The sequence below is a fragment of the Sorex araneus genome, chromosome 6 (genome assembly GCF_027595985.1).
Source record: "Sorex araneus isolate mSorAra2 chromosome 6, mSorAra2.pri, whole genome shotgun sequence".
In the NCBI taxonomy this organism is placed as follows: domain Eukaryota; kingdom Metazoa; phylum Chordata; class Mammalia; order Eulipotyphla; family Soricidae; genus Sorex; species Sorex araneus.
The window spans coordinates 108602594-108624260 of record NC_073307.1 but is presented as its reverse complement, the minus strand read 5'-3'; the positions used below and the strand labels follow the sequence as shown (position 1 = coordinate 108624260).

Below are 21667 nucleotides of genomic sequence, written 5' to 3'. Positions count from 1 at the left end.
CTTCATTTGGTTTCTTTATATCTCCTGTGAGTGAGACCATCCAGAATTTGTCTTTCTTTTTCTGACATATTTCACTCAGCATTACACCATTATCTCTATCCACATGGCTGCAAAAGGCAAGGTTTCCTCATTTCAAAATTTTGCATAAACCATTCTCATAGGTATTAGGTAAGATTTCACTGCAGTTTGTCAATCAGACATTTTTAAATAAAATAAGAAATATTCTCTTTTCTTATGTACATGTTATTTATATCATTTCTTTTCACAGAGCAATATGAATTATTTTCTTTTAAATCATCCATTGGACCATCCATCCATCCATCCATCCATCCATCCATCCATCCATCCATCCATCCACAAAAATGTGGTTTGTGTCTAACTAGTGTCCACTCCTCCGTACATCCATTGATCCATCATCCAACCATCCACTCATCCATCCATCCATCCATTCATCCATCCATCCATCCATCCTTCTTTCCTTTCATCCATCCACTTATTTTTTCATACATTTGTGGTTACTGAGCATTGCTCTTTTGCAGGTGCTGGGAGCAGTTTTTGCTTTGGCTAATATGACCCAAACAAGACCTCTGGAGAGCAGAGGAGCTCACTGGGATATGGAACAGGAATTTATGACACCTAATGCTAATCCTGATGTTGGTGTGAGAGTAAGAAATTAGATACTGATGTTTTAAATAATTCCTTTAGATCAGTGAATCCTCTTTGCTTCATCAGGGGACTTTTGAACAATGCAGAGGAAATTTTTTGATTGCTATGACAAGAAAGGGAGATGTATGACTAACATCTAGTGAATAGAAGAATACTGCTAAACATCCTACAATGCGTGGGGAAATCCTCACTACAAAGAATTATCTGGTCCAAAATATCAATAGTGCTAAGGTTAAGAAACTCTGCCCTACACAAAAGTGTTTGGACTGTTAAAATGCTGATAAAAGTTAACTATAGAAGGGTGGATTTCAGCTTGGCAGGAATAAGAAGAGCAGAAGTGTCACTGGCAGTGAGTGCCCTAGAGGGCACAAGGGGAATGAAAATGTTAAACAAAGAAATGCTTCATTTGTTCCTGTGTGGCCAAATTTAGCATTGTTACCAAGATATATTGGAAATTTAGCAACTGTGTGTGGATTCTTTACCTGATGAGCTATATTTCTTTCTATGAACTGTTTGCCTCAATGCCTATGATAACTGTAGTTTGTGTCTAACTAGTGTACTTTTGCATTCATTTTTCTTGGGTTCTTCCAGTGAGCAACATCCAAATTCTATGAAATTCTAGAAGGTATACTGCAGAAATTCAGACTGACCAAAATAATCATGTCCCTATCCACTGTGATGAATATGCAAATCAAACAGGGCAACTTACAGATCTCTCTGGAATTGAAAAATTGATATTTAGACAGAGAAATTCTAATTATATTAAGGCCAATCACTAGAAAGACATAAAACTAGAATTACTGTAAGGTTTTTGTACTATATATAGTAAAAGTAGTGTATTATTACTTTAGATTAGGCTGTAGAAATTAAATATATATGTTATAAACCCAAAAGAAATTTCTAGAGCAAGAAGTTAAAGCTAACAAGCCAACATATGAGATAAAGTGGAAGCTTAAAAATAATAAATTAATTCCAAAGAAATCAGACAACAAAAAGACAAGGGAATAATATCAGAAGACACAAAAAGATAGTAATACAACATAAATGATACATTTAAATCCAATGTAATAATGACATTAAATGTAAATGACTAATTTACATCCATGTAAAAGGTAAAGTTTGTCTGATTTAATAAAATAATGAGACTCAATTTTATGCTGTCTACAGAAATATACTTTAAACATCAATATATAAGTAGATTAAAAGTGAAGAACAAAAAGGTATGTCATACTAATACTAATAAAAGGAAGTCCAGGATGGTTAAATCAATATAAGACAAACTGTATGTCAAGGCAATGACTTGTATTCAAGTCACTGACTTGTATTAAAGCCCCTGTAAAAGAGGGTCATTTCATTATGTTAAAGGGGTCAATTCATCAAGAGCATGTGCCATGACTACTATGACAAACTCATGATGTATCAACTGTTTCTCAGGACTCCTTTATAGTCAACCCTCTCCTTCCATGTCTGGCCCCTAACTAGCACTAATCACTTTTTCACTACTATATCAGATTTGTCTAAAATTTCTTATAAAGAGAATCATTCAACATCTTTTCTTCCATTCTTCTATACATTTGAAATTTATGCAATTTCTCATATTAGTTTGTCCTAGTTAACAGTTTAGTAGACTACTATTGCATGAATCTAACACAATTAGTTGCTCAATTCACCATTTGATGCTACATTTGGGTACCATGGTGATATTAAAGGGTTACTTGGCTATATATGTGTGACAAAACCTGCACATTAATTTTATTTATTAACTTATTTATTTTTGTTTTGGAGCCATACCCAGTGGTGCTCAGGGCTTACTCTTGGCTCTGTGTTCAGGGATCACTTCTGGTTGTTTTGGAGGGACAATATGTGGTGCTGTGGATCAAACCCAGATTAGTTATGTACAAGGTAAGTATTCTATCTGGTGCAGTAACTTTCTGGAACTAAACTTGTATATTAAGAAGTGTTTCACTTTAATTATGTAAGTTAAATACCAATAACTGGGGATAAAAAAGTTCTGAAAAGACAGATTTTACAGAAGATAATAGTTTTGTCTTCTAGTTTTGTTGCCTTGCATTCAGAGGATAGGTCTTGATGGATTCAGCAGTAAAATGTTAATCCAGAAGCCTAGAAAATGCTCAATGGCTTAACAAGTACCCAAGTCAGGTTTGAAACCATGAGCTCAATCCCCCATGCCTTCACATAAGCCAAGGAAATTCTAACAGTTAGTTTCAGGATTCCCTGACTGTTCTACTCATTTGTGTTCAATTGCATCTGAAAACAATTGCGTTTTCTAGTTGTAAAATTTGCCATTAAACTTATGTCTACATATGAAACTTGTTAATTTTGTATCCAAATCATCTTCCTCCTGTGAATTTACTATATATTTCAAAATGGGGTTTCTTAAGGGGTCACTTCTAAGTACACAGCCAGAAATAGCCTCTGATAATGCTGGATGTGGCTCAATTTCCACCTTAAACAAAATAGGGTTTCTTGTTATGCTGCAACGTTTCAAATTATTTAAGAAAACATTTAAATGATGGTTCAAATATTTTAATTTCTTTGTTCATTGAAGTTTCTTAAAATCCACATCATCCCAGCCATGTATCCTTCTTTATTTTTTTCATTATGCTTGGGTATTCTTTGAATAATTTTTTCCCCATTGAGATTTCATAGGTAGTTGATTTTATTCCTCTTTTGCAGACTTTAATATACACAAGGCAAGTGCTACATTACTGAACTACATTATTGGCCTCAAACCATCTTAAACTATCTTTCTGGTATCATAATTATTATTACTTTGTTTTGTTTTGTTTCTTGAGACATGGCGTTGATGTCCAGAGGTTGCTCTTGGTTAGGAATGGGTTCTGGGAACCATGGAGTGCTGGGGATTGAATCTGTGGTTTCTGAATGCAAAAATACGTGCTCCAGGCCTTTGAGGTCTCTCCCCTGCTTTACATTCCAATTCTTAAAAAGAATGTTGGCTGTGTATAGAATTCAGCTTAAATTGTTTTATTATCAACATCATCATTATTATTATTGGTTTTTGGATCACACCATGTGTTGTTCAGGGCTTACTCCTGGCTCTGTGCACAGGGATCACTATTGGTAGGTTTGGTGGAACCATACCACAGGTGTTGGAAGTTGAGTCAGCTATCGTATCTCTCTGACCCCTAAAGTTATTTTCATTAGAATATTTTACACTCTTATGATGCTTTCTAGCCCTTCATGTTCCAGTTGAATCTTTTATGTGAGTATTATTATTTTTTAATTGTACCACTGTGAGATACACAGATCATGATTGGGTTTCCATTACACAATATTTCAGCACCTGGCCTGGCCCTTCATCAGTGTACATTTCCCAGCAAAAATGTCCCCAGTTTCCATGCTTCAACCCCCCATTCCCAATCTACATATATAGCTCTCTCTCTCTCTCTCTCTCTCTCTCTCTCTCTCTCTCTCTCTCTCTCTCTCTCTCTCTCTCGCCTCCCTCTCCTTTTGGGTATAGTTTGCAGTACAGGTGCTGAAAGGTTATCATATATATGTTCATATATGTGTGTGATCAATCTATCTACCTATTTACCTATTATCTATTTATCTATATCCCTTTACATAATTTCAGCACTCAGTTCTTGTCCAGAGTGATCATTTCCAACTACCATCGTCACAGTAATTCCTTTTCTATTTGATGTTGTTCTTTAGTAGACTTTAATGATATTGGTTTTCTTCAAACTCTAGGACATTCTTAATTATATTCAGGGATCACTCTTGGTGGGCTCAAAAGACTCTATGGAGTGCTCGGGGTCAAACCCAGATAGGCTGCATGCAAGGCAAATGCCTTACCTGTTGTACTATCGCTCCACCCCCAAATTTACTTTTTAAAGCTGTCATATTTGGGTATCAATATCTCAGGCCATAATAAGAAAGAAAAAAAATTCAGACCAATCTCACTTATGAATTGAAATAAAAAAAATTAAACAATGTCAGAAACTGAATCCAGGATAAATGAAAATGAGGGTACATTTTAAATATATACTTTATTTCAAGTTTGCCTTGAAAAGAACCAAAACTGTCCACAATAGAACAAAGAGGGAAAAAAATCAAAAGCATATAAGAACCGTGATAAAATCAGACATCTAATTGTGATAACAAATGGCTTTTAACAAACCAGATAAGGAAGAGGATTTCCTTATCTCCTAGAAGTCATCTTAGAACAAGGTTACAGCAGTGGTGTACCTAATGGTAAAGTGTGAAAAGCTTCCAAATTAAAGGTATAAATAGACACATTATCATATCTATTCCATATACTTAAGGACATAGCTACTAAAAGATAGCATTAAGAGGAAATAAAATGTATACAATTTTGATATAAAAGTTTATTCTATTATTTTAATTTCTATTTATTTATTTATTTTTAAGAACCACACCTCAAGGTATTCAGGGCATACTCCTGACTCTGTGCTCAGGGATCACTCCTGACATTATTTAGGGCACCATGTGGGATGCTCCAGTAGAACATGGGTCACCCTGGTGCAAGGCAAATGCCCTACAAGTGCCTGTACTAGCACTCCAGCCCCCTATTCTGTCATTCTAGATGTGACAATACTCCTTCCCATTCCCACAGTTACATTAGAGTTAATAAACACATTTATTGATGATTGATGGGCTGATGACTATGAAGTCAGGAACAAATTGCAGTTTCATGTACCAAGGAAGAAAAAGGTAAAAATAAAATAGAAAAAATACCCACTTCACTTATAAAATAGCATTGCAAATATTAGTACCTTGTTACAAAAGGTTGCCCATTTTTTAAATCATTTTTAGTGAGTTGGTAATTATACTTTTTGTGCATACATTGTTCCAATACCACCTTGCCTTGCATGTGGCCAACCTGGGTTTCATTCCTAGCCCCCATATGGTTTCTTGAGTTCCACCAGGAGTGGTCTTTGAGCGCAGAGCCAGTATTAAGTCCTGAACACCACTGAGTATGGCCCCCAAATCGAATCAATAAATTATAAAAATAAACGAGATACCAATTTATTTTTGTAAAAGTATAAATCCCTTAGCTATCTAGGAATAAAGACTATTCTTAATCTAACAGCAACCATAAATGCTATGAGTGAATGCATATTCAATTGTGAAACATTGAGAATTTTTCTTTGTTTTAAAAAGCTCCTTTAATGCTTCTTGCAAAACTGATTTTAAGGCTATGGATTCCCTAAGCTGTTACTTTTCCATGAAGTTTTGCATTATTCCTTTGCATCTGAATGATAATCAAGCTGAATCTAGTAATCTTGGTGAGGTTTTCATCTCAGTGAGTATTTCTACTATATCCTATCATTCTCTTTTGACCCATAGAATCTCATTGGATAAATCTCCTATGAATCTTTTGGGCTTTCCTTTGTGAGTTTCTTTTGCTCTTAATGCTTGCAATATTCTGTCTCTGTCTTTGACTTTTGTCCTTCTCATTACAATATGTCTTGGGGTTTTTCTATTTGGGCCTATTATTCTGGGATCCTTCAGGCCCCTTGGATCTAGGCGTCTGCACTCAACTCTGGGAAAATTTTTATTTTTGGGGGGCCACACCCAGTGGTGCTCAGGGGTTACTCCTGGCTCTGCACTCAGGAATAACTCCCAGCTGTGCTCAGGGAACCATACAGAATGCCAGGGATCAAACACAGCTCAGCTGCATGCAAGGCAATGCCGTCCCTACTGTACTATTTCTCTGGCCTCTCTGGGGAATTCTTATCTTTGATATCTTTGACTAGTGGTTGCTCATCCAATTTGCCAGGTTTAAAAAAAAAATTCTTACATTTTTCCTTTTGAGCTCCTCCTATAGGTCTCTGGTGTACTGTTCATTTCTTTTCAGATAACTTTCCATCTTTGTTGTTTTTCATAGGTTCCCTGTGTTTCTCTTGAAGTGGACTGATCTTTTCTTCAACTGCTCTTACTCCGCTGCCCAGGCCTCCTATTGAGGTTTTTTTTTTGTTGTTGTTGTTGTTGTTTTTGTTTTTTAAAAGTAAGGGGCTAGAGCGATAGCACAGCGGGTAGGGCGTTTGCCTTGCACAGCTGACCTGGGTTTGGTTCCTCTGCTCCTATCGGAGAGCCCGGCAAACTACCTAGAGCATCTTGCCCACACAGCAGAGCCTGGTAAGCTACCCATGGCGTATTCGATATGCCAAAAACAGTAACAACAAGTCTCACAATGGAGTCTTTACTGGTGCCCACTTGAGCAAATCAATGAGCAACGGGACTACAGTGATACAGTGATACTCTTCATTTCCACCACCTCTGATTGTAGATTTATCATTTCTGCTCTTTTTGCTTTCATACTTCCTTGATTTTAGCTGACTACCTGTTTACCACTTGAGCTCATTAAGTATCTTCAATGTTGGGGCTGGAGTGATAGCACAGCGGGTAGGGCATTTGCCTTGCATGTGGCCGACCCAGGTTCGATTCCCAGCATTCCATATGGTCCCCTGAGCACCGCCAGGAGTGGTTCCTGAGTGCATGAGCCAGGAGTAACCCCTGTGCATCGCCAGGTGTGACCCAAAAAGCAAAAAAAAAAAGCATCTTCAATATGGTGTCTCCAAAGTTGTTATGTGACAGGTTAGGGAGCTAGTACTGGCAAGAGCTTGAGCTTGAGGGTGCTGCTACTCAGTTTCCCCATCATGTTTGCTGCATTCTGTGGCAAATCTCCATGGTTCATCTCATTTGAAAAGAGCTGGATGTTGCACTTTTCATTCCCTGTGGGTCCTCACCCAAGAGAATACATGTGCACAGTGTGAAGTGTGATAAGCAGAGCTATTGCAATTCAGGATATAAGAAACAGTGAGTGGAGTTCTGGGCATGGGGCATGAGCGTGTGAAACTGGAAGGTTGAATGCAGGCAGAGGATTGAAGACATGGAGGTGTGCTTGCTGAGACAGCAGAGGTCTAGAATTAAAGCTGCTGGAACCCAGGAAGAAGGGAGGGGAATCCACCGACAGTTCTGCAAAGGCCCTTCTTGAAGTGTCAGCCAAGAGGTTAACTTCACTAGGAAGGCTGAATGAGTAAGCAGAGGGCCTTAGATGTGAATATGGGACTGTTGAAATCTGTCCAATAATTCTTTACAGAAAACACAAATCACTGGGGTTAGTTGAGAGTCAATTACTTTTTTTGCTGTGTGGGTATGGCAAGCGACTAGGGATGATGAGTGTGATGCTCGCGATTGAACCCAGGTCCTCACAAATGTCATACATATGCTCGGCTCTTGAATTACATCTTCCAGCCCCAAGGACAGGTTAAGTAAATGGAGAGATACAAAACATTCATTGCTTGGAAGACTTATTATAAAAAAGTTCTGAAAATGATCTATGAGCTAAATTAAATTCCAGATTATAAAGCATAAAGTAATTCAAAATTTTATTTGGACACACAGAGTGCTCAAAATAGTAAAAATCCTCTTAAAGGGAGGATAGTAGAAGATCTTACTCCATATCTATGAAAGGTTACTGCCTTATGTCTCTTCATTTATGAAACACAATTACTTGTCAGGTGCTTTTCTGAATGCTGGGACTCCATCAGTGAACTGAATACACAATGATCATTTGACTTCATCAGCTTTCCATTTGTTTGTATGTGAAGCAAGGCAATAAACAAAATGAATCAGAAACATATATAAGGAGAAACGGATAAAAGTTGACAAGGGGATTAAATAGACTTGAGGTGTTAAATAAAATATTAGGTTAGGAAGCTTTCAGAAATGAGTGCCTTTTGAATAGGGTCTGGAGAAGGAAGATGCTGGAAGGATGTTTGTCATGCAGCCAAGATGGGAAGATTGTACACGGAGGAGGAATGAAAGGAGCTACTCCGAGGTGGAAGACTCCCTGAATTTCTGGCTGAGAAAAGAAAAAAAAGGAAGAGTAAAAATAATAAGGTCAGATAAGTTGTGAGGAATGGCAGTTACTAAAAAAAGAGACTGGGGTGTATGAAAAAAAAGTTTGGAAATAGTAAGTGCTAGTGAGGATGTGGTAAATATGGAAGTCTTATTCTTTGCTGGTAGGACTGTAGTCTTGGTTCAGTTCAGTATCCTTGGAAAAAGTTTGGAGACTTCTCAAAAAAAAATTCAAAATAGAGCATCAGATGACCTTGCACTTCCAACATTGGACATAAAATCCAAGAACAAAATAAAATAATTAAGAAGGACACATCCATGCTTATTTTTATCACAGCATTATTTACAATAACCAAGATCTGGAAATGACCCAACTGCCCAATGGCAGATGAGTAAATAAAGAAGTTGTGATATAGAGACACAATGCCATACTACTCAGCTATGAAGAAAGATGAAATCTTGCAGTTTGCTGCAACTTTATGGAACTGGAAGTGTCATGCTTAGTAAGGTAAACTGGAAAGAAAAAGACAAGTACCAGATGATGTGGATCATATGTGGACTATGAAAAAAACAGTATAAAGGATAAGACAATCTCTGATAGAAACAAAGCATGAGATACTGTCAACAGAACTGTGAACTGAGGGTTCTAGGCAGGTAGGAAGACACAACCTTGGGATAATCATCTTGATGATTTGGTGGCAAGCACAGTGTAGCTGCACTGCAATTATAAAACAAGAATATCTGTGCTATTGCAAACTATGTACTTGAAAAAAAATGTTTTGTCTTGTTTTGGGGCCATACCTAGCAATGCTCAGGGCTTATTCTTGGATCTGAGCTCAGTCAGTGATGCTTGGGAGACCGTATGTGGTGGTGGGGATCAAACCTGGGTCAGTCAGGTAAATGCCAAGTACTCTACATGCTGTAATATCTCTTTGACCCAAGAAGAAGAATATTCAAAAAGGAAACAGAAAGGATTGAAGCAAAAATGTTGCATAATGTGGCTTGGCTTTATTTTAACATGATCACCCAGGCTGCTGTCAATAATGTGAGGGAACAAGGGAAACTAAGTTATTTGTTAGATGATTTCAATAAACCTGTAGAGAGGGGCCAAAGAGATCAGTGGGTAAGGCGCTTGTCTTCCATGCAGCCAACCTAGGTTTGACCCCCCCCCCCCCCACCACGATTCCCTCCCCTCCAAGCAAGCCAGGAATGATCCTTAAGTGCAGAGTCAGAAGCAGACCCTGAGCTCAGACCAGTGTAGCTTCCAAACAAAAACCCTTGTAGAGAGGAGGTGGAGATTGGCCCAGAGAAGAAAAGAAGTGATGAGAAATTATCAAAAATTGAAGATACATCAAGATTTTCTAATAAATCACATAATATCCTATTTTAAGGAGTCAAAAGGGAGCCTGGCATTTTGAACTTGAGTAAATGGGAAGATGGAATGCCATTTACTCTCATTTCTAAAGGCACAGGGAGAAGGCATGGGGCAGGAACTAAGTTTGGCATGTAACTATGATGTGCAAATAGAGGTGTCAAGTAACCAATTATAAGTGAGCATGGCATTGGAGGAGGGGAATGGAAAGAGTCTGGCTAGAAATAGAAATGGTGAGTTACTGTGAGTAAAAAAAGCTGGAGTTCAATTATAATTAAGTTTGCATAATAATGATATAGGCATAAATAGTTATTTACAAGTTTTATAATTTAACCATTTTGAGAAAATGGGATAGGGAAGTGTATGGGGTATGTCTGTTTGTGAGTGTGCAGTGAGCTAATCCTATCTTCCACAATAAATTTCAATAGAAATTAGAAATTAAATAAAACCAAACATTTTATTTAAAATATAGAGACGTAAAAAAAATATAGAGACGTATTTCAGAAGAAAAAGTTAAAGTAGTTAAAAGTATTTGTTTCTGAAAAGTGGCAACTGAGGTTAGGGATATAGGCGTAAAAATGAACTGACTGGTAGAGTCCCCGAAGTATGGAAATTTACTCAACTGATTCAAGCTGAGTTCAAGTCTGAATGCCTCATTTGCTATTATGGGACCTCAAATTAGCTACCTAATTTTTCAGTTTCTCATTGTTTTTCTCACTTGGAAGATGGAATTAATAGCTAAAACACAGGGTTGTTGCATTGTTGGCATTCTTTGTCAATTTCAAATGTGGCTGTTAATAGGTTTCTCCACACTAACAAGAAATTCTCCGATACCATGGGGATGTCTAATTCAGCTCAATTTGATATTCCCTACCTGGAGATAGCATCGAGTTCTATGGGTTAAGGCTCAGTCTCCCAGTGCTCTTAATGTCAAGCTTTGTCAGAAACCCTGCTGTCACTCATGCTTCTAACCAAATGACTACAGCCTGGAGGTCCCACAATCCCCTCCTTAGACATTAGGTGCCTATAGAAAGCTGAGAATATTATCTGCACTTTTGACTGGTAATTAGAAACCAGGAGCTCCCAAAATACCCACCTCAAGTTCCATTAGTTTGACAGAACAGAATACAGATCTCAGGAACCTGTTAACTCACTAGATCACCAATTTATTACCAAGGATATAACTCAGGAATAGTCAGATGGAAAAGATGCATAGGGTAAGGTATGGGAAAAATCAAAGAGCTACTATGACCTTTTCAGGTGCTCTAGGTTCACTGACCTCAAGTTCCTTCACTGTTTGTTTGGCTTTGGGTCAAACCCAGGGGTGCTCAGGGGTGACTCCTGGCTCTACAGGGTTCTTCAAAGGTAATTCCTGGTAGTTCTTAGGAGACCGTATGGGATACTGAGGATGGAACCTGGGTTGGCAAGCACATGCCAGGCAAGCACCCTACCCACTGTACTATCCTCCAGTGTTTTTATGGGGTTTTATGGAGTCTTGATTACATGGACATGACTGAGGAACTTGTCAATCACTGGCAAATTAAACAGAACTTCAACCCCTCTATCTTGTTCCTGGAGATTGGGGGTAGAACTGGATGTTTCCAGTAAGCTAATCACAAAATCTGTTCCCTTAGGGGAATAATCCTCCATTTGTTGAGGAGGGGGTAATCAAGCCCAAATCTTAGGCGTACCCTTGAAAATCATCTCATTAACATAAAAAAGAGACAGGTTTAACACTCTACACTCGAGAAATTCTAAGACTTTGGGAGCTTCAAGTCAGTAACTGTGGATGGAAATCAAATATATGAGAAATATATATTTGTCAACGGAATGATCAAATGTTATCTCTCTACTACCTATCCATCTGTCCATATATATATAATACCATAGTTGCTAAGATTATATGAGGAAATATAAGGATGTAGCAATATTGAATATAAAGTAGTTCTATTGCTTTTTATCTTAATTTTTTAGATGTACTGGCTTTCAGAAGCATAAGAGGACATTTTCAACCATCTCTAATTAGACATGTTTTCTGCTTTCTAATATTGACTTCAACTCAAATAGTTCTATGTAAATTAGCCTAAAACACAATTATACTTATTTACTTTAAACTACATTATAACCAGATATTTCTATAACAAAATAATTTCTACAATGTCATTTGTGTTACTTACATGTACAGTTTTATTCAAATGGAATATTTTTCCCTTTCAAAAATTATTTATTACAGCATTAAAATTTATGGCTTTGGGGCTGGAGTGGTAGCACAGCAGGTAGGGCATTTGCCTTGCACGCAGCCAACCCGGGTTCGAATCCCAGCATCCCATATGGTTCCCTGAGCACCGCTAGGAATAATTCCTGAGTGCAGAGCCAGGAGTAACCCCTGTGCATTGCCGGGTGTGACCCCAAAAGCAAAAAAATAAATAAAATTTATGGTTTTGATGTACAGTTATGATACCTTACTACCATCAAAGTGTCCAAGACATCATTGGCCTTATGTAACTTCCAGTTCACTTTATCATCCTTCCCAGCATCTGTTTCTAAGCTCCTTCTTGGCATTCTCAGTTCTGTAGTTCTGTAGTTCTAGTGTTTGTTATCAGTTTATATTGTCTATTCTCTTGCTTTGTCCTTCTATATATAACAGACAAGTGAGATCATTGGTATTTGTCCTTCTCCCCTGGTTTGTTTCACTTAACATTATACTCTTCAATTATATCCAAGCTGCAGAAGACGACACAATTATATGTTTTCTTATGGCTGCATTATATTCTACTGTGTAATATATACCCTAACTTCTGTACCCATTCCCCTGTCATCGGAATTGCTTCCAAATACTGTTATTATACTAAGTGCTGTAATGAACATAGGTGATACCATATTTTCTTTATCCACTCATCTGTCATTGATACTTGAATTTTTCCCAGATCTTGGCTATTTTAAATAGTTCTGTAGTGAATTTAGGTGTATGTAGCTTTTTGAGTCAGTGTTGTGTTCCTTGGATAGAATACAGAAGTATAACAGTTAGATAATACAGTAGTCACCATTCTACAGGACATCTGCTCACCGCCACCCTGTACTCTCTCCAGAAGTGCTGACTCACTGAGAAATCTTGTTCTTACAGAATCTTTTTCAAAAACATTGTGAGAAAAAGCAGCAGAAATCATTATTTACTAAGCAGAAAGGAAATTCTAGTTGCAACACTTCTCTTGTGTCTTAATCCTCACCTGTAATAAGCACATTCCCAGTGCAACGTGGTGCACCAATAGTACAGAAGCTTTAAATAATGTAATCATTTCTTCTCAGCAATGAACTGTATTCCCAATATTTTCCCCAGACATAGCAAATTGGCAAGGCACCATTTACAGCAACAGATCCTACTAATAATTAGCATGCACTGTTAAAGTAACTGTTGACTGCACTTTATTTATAGATATTAACGTGATTAAATGCACTGGGAGTGTGCCTGGATTATGATACTTTCTGAGTTGGTGCTGAGACATGAGAGAATCTTAGGATTTAGGACATGAGAGAATCTTAGCACTTAGTATAATAACAGTATTTGAAAACAATCCAGATGACTGGGGAATGGGTACAGAAGTTGGGATATATATGCACAATAGAATATAATGCATCTACAGGAAAACATAGAATTGGGTGTTTGCTTGCTTTGCACCCAGCCAACTTAGGTTGTATTCCCAGTATCCCATATTCTCTGTCTGCCTTGGCCCAGACCATAGAAACCACAGACCATAGAGTGAAGTGCAACACCTTTTCCGGGAAAGCACACTTGGTGTTCGGCTCACACGTATTACATTATTTATTTGTTTTTTAATAAGGAATTGGAGATCCTAAAACTTCCCTGGAAGAGTCTCCTGCCTCTGAGCCAGGCTGTCTTCACCAGGGCACCTCGGAGGGGGGTGGGTTGATTTTTCCTCCTGCCCCAAGCAGAGCTCCAGCAGCCGAAAACCTCCAGGATCCAGCCACAGCCATGCTCAAGGCCACTCTCTACACACTTGGATGAGCCACACCCATGAAGGAACCAACAGAGGAACTCAGGTATACGGGACCCATGGCTGAAATCTCCAAGCCTGCTCAGATTGGGACTGGGCCTCCTCCACCCAGGTCCTCCATTTTTCAGTAACTTGGCAGCCACACCCACAAACCGCCCCCTGTGCCATGTAATCCCATCAATGGCCAAGATCCAGAGACTATAAAACAAAGCTCCTGGAAGAGACGGATGCAAAATCTCACGACAGAGCCTGGCAAGCTAGCCATGTCATATTCAATATGCCAAAAACAGTAACAATAATGGACCTCATTCCCTTGACCCTGAACGTGACAGGGACGAGTGAGATATTACTGGCTCCCGCTCGAGCAAATTTATAAGCACCAAGACGACAGTGATACAGTAAAAACTTCCTTATGCCTTCATTTGAAACAGGTGTTACTAGAGTAACATAGGTCCTTTTAAAATTTGGACTCTGACTTTTTGGTGGCACAGTGAATGCGGCCCTCAGGACAGCATTTAGCAAACTGTCTTCTGATACTCCAGTAGACTACTGGATTCATTTAAGCTGGATAATACTACAATGAGATAAATTCATATGTAATAATGAGACCTAATGGATGCTGCTTGATAATTTGATCATTATTACTAGGTATTATTCGGTTCCATAATCTTATTAGTAGCTAAGAAAACATAGTATTTGGGCATGGCACAGTAAACATAATAAGGACACTGGAGTCTAGAATCAAGACCCATAAAAACCCTGACAGGTAGGTAAGATGGTCGATTCAACAATAAACATTTATTAAGATACATTATTTAAGAGCCCCCAAAGTCAATGATGTTACTTCTGAAGTAGATGCAACGTAATGCATACGAAAATAAAAGGTTTTATGGTTTGGTTTTATTTGTAGTCAAAAAGGCGATACAATTGCCAGAAATTGGTTTTGTTTCAGGCAGCCGAATAAGGGTATAGGCTAGAGAAGCAGGATTGTTTACCAGCCACAGCGTACCTAAAATATTAATTGTGTCCTGGGCATCTCAATTTTAGTTGTATATAATCATGCAGAGACAGTGAGAAGGGCAAACATCAAGGAGAAGGTCAGGATTACACTGCGAGTAATTAAGAGAGGCAATTACATTTGAAAGAAAACACTCAAGAAAGACAAGATTCTCGTTCACACAGATGTGAAGTGGTGTTACTCAGAAGAGGACCTAAACTTGTGCTTAATGTTCCCAAAGGTTAGAAGTAGGGCCAACAAGTGGAAGCCACAGGAAGTTTCAGAATAATCTTTATTGCAACATTTATCTCTGAAGATGATAAGTTCCACTTTTTCCCACCAACTTTCTCTGCTATAAAGGATAATCAAGATCAATTCAGTGGTTAAATAAACATAAAGCCTTCATTTGCTCATATTAGAATTATGAAATTCCCTCATATCAGACATTTAATTTGTAGGCAAAAGGAGACAATTACATTTTGGAGCAAGAAGATGTGTTATCAGAACTGTGAGGAAGGGAATAGGATGTGGTAAATTAGGCAATTGTAATTGACGGGAAAATTTGGAGACTGGAGGGGAGGGGAAGTCAGAAACGGTGAGGGTAATTGACTCAAAATTGTGGTAATTCATCTTCCATAACAAAAAACACCAAGGATGGGACATGCCCCTAGGTAAAATGTTTTAGATCTTAGAATACAAAGGGTTTGTAAATGTGCATCCAGGAAAGAATAGAATGGTAGGAAAAGACCAGATTGGAAGTAAAGCAGGTAGAGAGTTTGCTTTGCATGAGGCTGACTATCAGGTCCTGGGCATTCCTTATGGTACCTGAGCACAATCAGGAATAATTTTTGAGTACGGAGCCAGGAGTTACTTCTGAGCATCATAGCATGTGCATCCCCTACTCCCCCCACCCTAACAAAGAATAGCAGGAAGGTGTAGACTGACAAATATCGGTGGGCTGCTAGTGTGCAACCAGGAAAACATAGAATAAGACTGTTTAGGGCATTTTAGATGTAGGGCAGCATGGGTAAAAGCAGTAGGAAACTGTCAGGACTTTATATTTTAAGAGTGCCTCCTGATTGGCTATGTGAAATAACCCAGTCTCTGCTCTTCGTGTTCCTACTGATTGCTGATGTATCTACTAACTGTCCTAAATGTCTCTGTCAACTTAAAACAATGGCTCACCTGTCAGAAATGCAGTGTGGGTTGGAAGAGATGTAGTATTAAGTAAGTGGCCAGCCCATGAGACCAATGATGGCTGCCCAAGTGACCCTAAAGCTTGGTCAGCCGCTGTGTTTGTCTCAACGTGCTCCATTCTCTGCAACTGGCATTAGACACAAAATGTGGGAATTAAACCCATAGCCTCTCAGAGGAAAGGCAAGAACTCAACTGCTGGACCATATGCCTGGCTTTCTTTTTTGCTTTTCCGATTAAGTTATAATTAGTTACCATCGGTTTTTCAGTTCTACCAGGTTTCTGGAGTACAACTTCACACCTCTGTATATCTACAAGTCTCACCACACCCACCACCGAAGTTCCAGTGTTATCACACTAACAAAACAACATTTTTATCCATTCTTACACCTTCTACCCTTTGAGCTGGTAACCACCATGTTTTTCACAGATTGATTAATGTTGTGTAAGGCAGCAGTTTTGAAACACGTACTCTTAAAATGAGGACAAGAGAAAAGATGAATTCCAATTAATGTGCTTATCATAGCATGTGGGGGTTACTGCAATTTTCCTAAACCTTCTTATTCTTTCACAACCTCCTTTTCTAACTTTGAGATCCACACATGATATTTTTTTTCAGTGCTCCTATTTTCCCAGGGAGCATGTCTAATCAAAGTGTCCTTGGTGAAAACAAAGATAGCAGATTTCAAAAGTTAAAGGGCTACAGAAAAGCTTTAGTATTTAATTTGAATGTAAAAAAAAATCTGAAAGGTCTTTTTATAGATCCAATTCTCTGTAGAACAAGAAACCCTAAAGTGTTTGAAGATGAGAATTAGGCCTTATTTGAAGAATAAATATCATTTGGGAATATCAGAGCATTCTTAGATGCTTGGATTCTCTGTGATGGCTCTGACTGCTATTGGATTTTGAGGAAAACAGTAAGATGATAGGCTGCAAAGACAGCTCAAGTGGCACGAGCATATGCTTAATATACATGCAAGAACCAGGGTTCAATTCCAGGTTCACGTCCTCCCGTAACCCCATGCAGCCTTGGTCCTGGTGTAGCATTGCAGGGGTCAGAGGACATTGTGAAAACCACACAAAAACAAAAACATTAATATGAGCTAGAAGTAATTACCAATCACTCTGCATCGCAAGTATCCTTGTCACCCTGGAAATTTCCATCAAAAGCAAAAATTTTTACTTTTGATTCTTCCTAATTTACAGGACACAGAAGGATAAGATTCTCTAGCAAGATACCCACTAATGAAAAATGTGGTAGTAAATGAATGAAACCAACATGCTTTATGGCATGAACACTCATTAAAAAATAATTTTTTTTCTGATGGAGACTAACTTCAAATCTAATCACATGACATAAAGTATCTTTTTAGCTTTATACTGGAACCAGCATTCCCATCTATTGTTCCTTCAGCAGTATTATCACTATGTAATTCTCAGAGCTTCGTACATGCATCTCCGAGTCATTTCATTTGGCCTCCAAAATTACAACCCTTCCTCTGAATTGCAACCTTTCCTCTCCATTCTTTTTGTATGTGCCTCTGGAAGATTACTTGGGCAACTCAACCTCTTCCAATCAATCCTTGACATAAACACAGGTTTGATCATTTCACTCTGCTTAAATCATTTAACAGATGGCAGACATTCCTGAACCTTAGCATGTCCTAAAAAAAAATTGATTTATCCAGTCCCAGAGTATAGGGAGGAAAGGGAAAGAAATAGAGTGAAAGGGAAGGGGGAAAGAGACAGATGAGAAACAACGGGGCAGGGGTCAAGGGGATTTAGGTACATTGGTGGCGTTAAGGAACGATAGAGCCAGATATCCAAACCAGAGTAAACAATACTAAAACCAAGAGACCCAACTTTAATGACCAAACTTACGAAGTGCCTGTCAAGATTGCAGGCTGGGGTTGGATGGGGTAGGGGTAGGAGAGGGAACCTGGGAACACTGGTGGAGGGAAGTTGACACTGACGGTGGGAATGGTGTTGGAACACTGTATGTCAAAAGCTCAATTATACATAACTTTGTAACTCAGGGTGTTTTAATAAAATTTGGGAAAAATGGTTTCTCCAGCCATTCTGTTACTTCTAATATGTCTAATTCTCCAATAGACATATAGTGCCATAATAGTTGGCACTATTCTTAACTCCCCATACGCGCCTTACTTTTTTATTTTATTGTGTTCTGTTTCTTCTTCCTGAGTGACAACTCATTCTCGGCTGGCAAATGTTCCTTACTTTGAAGATCCAGCTTGCAAGTTCCCCCCTCTGTGAAATTTTCAGGTCGTTCCAGGCCTGTGCTCTCTTCTCTGGCAGGCCTTTGTCCACGTTGCCATTACCACATGAAACTCAGGATATTTGTGTTAGACTGGGAGATGCTGAAGGCGAGAGCTAAATCTGCTTCTTTGGGGCACTTTTATCTGGGGGCACAGCAATTTTACTGAGAACTCCTATGTAGGAAGGTTAAGTAACCCACTGAAAGTCTCATTGCTTGTTAAGTGGTAAATATCACTGTAACAGTCACTGTCATCATGTTGTTCATCGATTTACTCGAGTGGGCACCAGTAACATCTCTATTCCTTCCAGCCCTGAGATTTTAGCAGCCTCTCCTTACTTGTCTTTCCCAACAATTGGAGGCTCTTTCAGGGCCAGGGAAATGATACCTATCATTACTGTTTTTGGCATATCAAATATGCCATGGGTAGCTTGCCAGGCTCTGCCTGTGTGGGCGGGATACACTCGGTAGCTTGCCGGGCTCTCTGATACACACACACACACACACACATATATATGCATATATATATGTTACTCTCCATGGTTTCATGGTTTGTTGCCTACTATCTGAACTCCATCAAATATGGTGTGGTAATTATGAAAAATGGGTAGGAAGTGTTTTATAATGTGTCTGGAAAGCAGCCAGGAACGTGGCAGCAGTTGGGTAGTGGAAGTTGGCTACTGCGGCTGGGTCCCTTGGGGTGGGGAGGGTTCTCATCTGTCCCCCTCTGGCACGCCCCGAGTGAAAACAGCCTGGCTCGGAGTCTGCCACAAATATCATATCTCAAATATTTAGAAACTTAGGTTTAGTCCTCTCTTTTTTTGGTATTTTGGTTACATGTGTTATTTGATATTATCTCATAGATCTGAGACCTTTGATAATTCAAACATAATTTTTCTCTTTTTTAAAATCAGATTTGATAATTTCTTGCATCTGTATTCAGGTGTGCTCATTTCCCCCAACACTCTCAGTACTCTAGTTGGTTGGCCCCATACATTTTCCATATCAGACATCACACTTTTAAATTCTTGAATTCCTACTGATCCCTTCCTCACCTTCCCCTGCCCCTGCCCCATCTCATCCCTTCCTTTTTTGGCTTCTGGGCCACACCTGGATGTGCTCAGTGCTTATTCCTGGTTCTGAGCTCAGAGATCACTCCTGAGGAGGCTTGGGGGACCATATGGGATGCTAGGCATTGACCCCAGGTAAGCTCCGTGCAAAACAAGAACCCTACCTGCTGAACTATTGCTCTGGCCCCATTTGTTGCTGTGATTACTATTGTTTTTGTTTTGCTTTATTTGGGTTTTGAGCTACACCCAGTGATGCTCAGTCCTGACTCTGCACTCAGGAATCACTCCTGGCAGTGTTCAGGGGACCACAAGGGATGTCAAGGATCAAATCCGGGTTGGCCACCTGCAAAGCAAATGCTTGCTGGGGGCCACACTCTATAGCTGTGCTGCTTGTGCACAGTTTGGCTGTAGTGCTCCCTGGAAGTTGTGTGGTGCTTTCACAGTTCTCACCAGGGAACACAATTTATGGGCATGGTGCTTACACATATTTTAGTGGTGCTCACTAGGGCTTGAACCCCTTTGGTTATGATGCTCACACACACCTGACTGAGGTGCAGCAAAGATGTTTTGGAGTGCTGGGGAGATCACAGCAGGCTTCCAGGCAAGAATAGCAGAGCTGCTGAGATCATGATTCATGCACACAAAGGCACCATAATTTCCTTTCTATTTCTCTTTTTTTGGGGAGGCGTGGGGACACTCTCAAGAAATGCTCAGGGGTACTGGGGGCCACTTCCTATAATACTTGGCCAACAAGGCTAGACATAGTAATGCTGGGCTATGAGGGAAATGCTGGTGGTACTTAGGGACCATCAGGGCTATTCCTGGCAATGATCAGGGGCCATGCAGTGCAAGGGCTTGAATGCAAGTCTCTGCACATGCAAGGCATGTGCCCTTGATCACTGTGTTATTGCCTGGAACCGCCTTTAATTAATTAACTAATTTTCGGATGCACCCTTAGTGGTGCACAGGGCTTACTTCTGGCTCTGAGCTCAACGACCATTCCTGGTGGGGCTCTGGAGACCATATATGGAGTCAGGAATCCAACTCACATTGTTGGATGCCTGGCCAAGTGCAAGGAAAGCACCCTACCTGCTATGCAATCCCTCTGGTCCTGTATTTAATTTATTAAACATACTTGTAATATCTGTTTTAAATTTATTTTGATTTTTGTTCTATTAAAAAAACTACACGGGCTGGAGCAATAGCACAGCGGGTAGGTTATCTGCCTTGCATGCAGCCAACTCAGGTTCGATTCCCAGGATCCCACATGGTCCTCTGAGCACTGCCAGGGGTAATTCCTGAGTGCAGGGCCAGGAGTAACCCCTGTGCATTGCTGGGTGTGACCCAAAAAGAAAAAAGAAAAAAGAAAACAAAACAAAACTTCATAGACAAAACGCCACTGATCAAGCAAGCAAGTGGAAACAGAGATTTAAAAAAAAGTGGTAAATGTACATGTTAAATTAGTCAGCTAGAATGTAAAAACTATGGCTCTCCCAAAGTGGTGGTTGGGGGGGTCCTTTTCCTACCCAGGAGGCTTTTGGGTAATGAGGAAGAAGAAGGTGGCCAAGTTTTCCCTTACTTGTGTGGTAGAGACTGGAAGAAACTTGAAGCAGCCGACTAGAAACTGCAAGTCTCAGATTCTTCCCTTGACTGCATGATACCTCTATCTGCAGGGCCCCACCTTGCATCCTCTTGCATCTTCTCTCAGCAGGAGCTTGCTTTCGATTTCCCAGATAGCAGGAACAAAACAAAAGAGTGGAAAGCTACCTCCTTGACTAAATAGTGGAGAACTAGAGTAAATGGAGCTTTAGCCAAAGAGGAACTACCTTTCCAACACAAGCACCAGATAGATCACCTCCCCCACACACGGTCACTACCATTGTCACTACCACACCCACTGCAATGTCCTAACACTCTGTAGGAAAATAAGGGAATTTGTTACTATGAAGGGTACTGGAGCACAGTCAGGTATCCTAGATGCAATTCCACTAAGGAAAATAATAAACTAAATGAACTATTACATGTAAAGCATTTAGCACACTGCTTGAAATATTTATGTTAACTCTTCTTTGCCATTTTGACAACTTTTAGAGCTATGTCTAGTACAACCTTGGCACATAATGAATTCAGCTACTCTTGTGAAGTAGACGTTTTATTTTGAGAAATTTAATTAGAGAAATATGAGGGAAGAGAGATACGTGTTCAAGAGAG

At 39.4% G+C, this 21667-nt stretch overlaps 1 protein-coding gene across 2 annotated transcripts in view; it reads right to left on the bottom strand.

The window, feature by feature from the left end:
• Window positions 1–21667, bottom strand: part of SYT9 (synaptotagmin 9) — a 220509-nt gene that overhangs the window by 70557 nt on the left and 128285 nt on the right. The gene's annotated exons all lie outside the window — the stretch shown is intronic.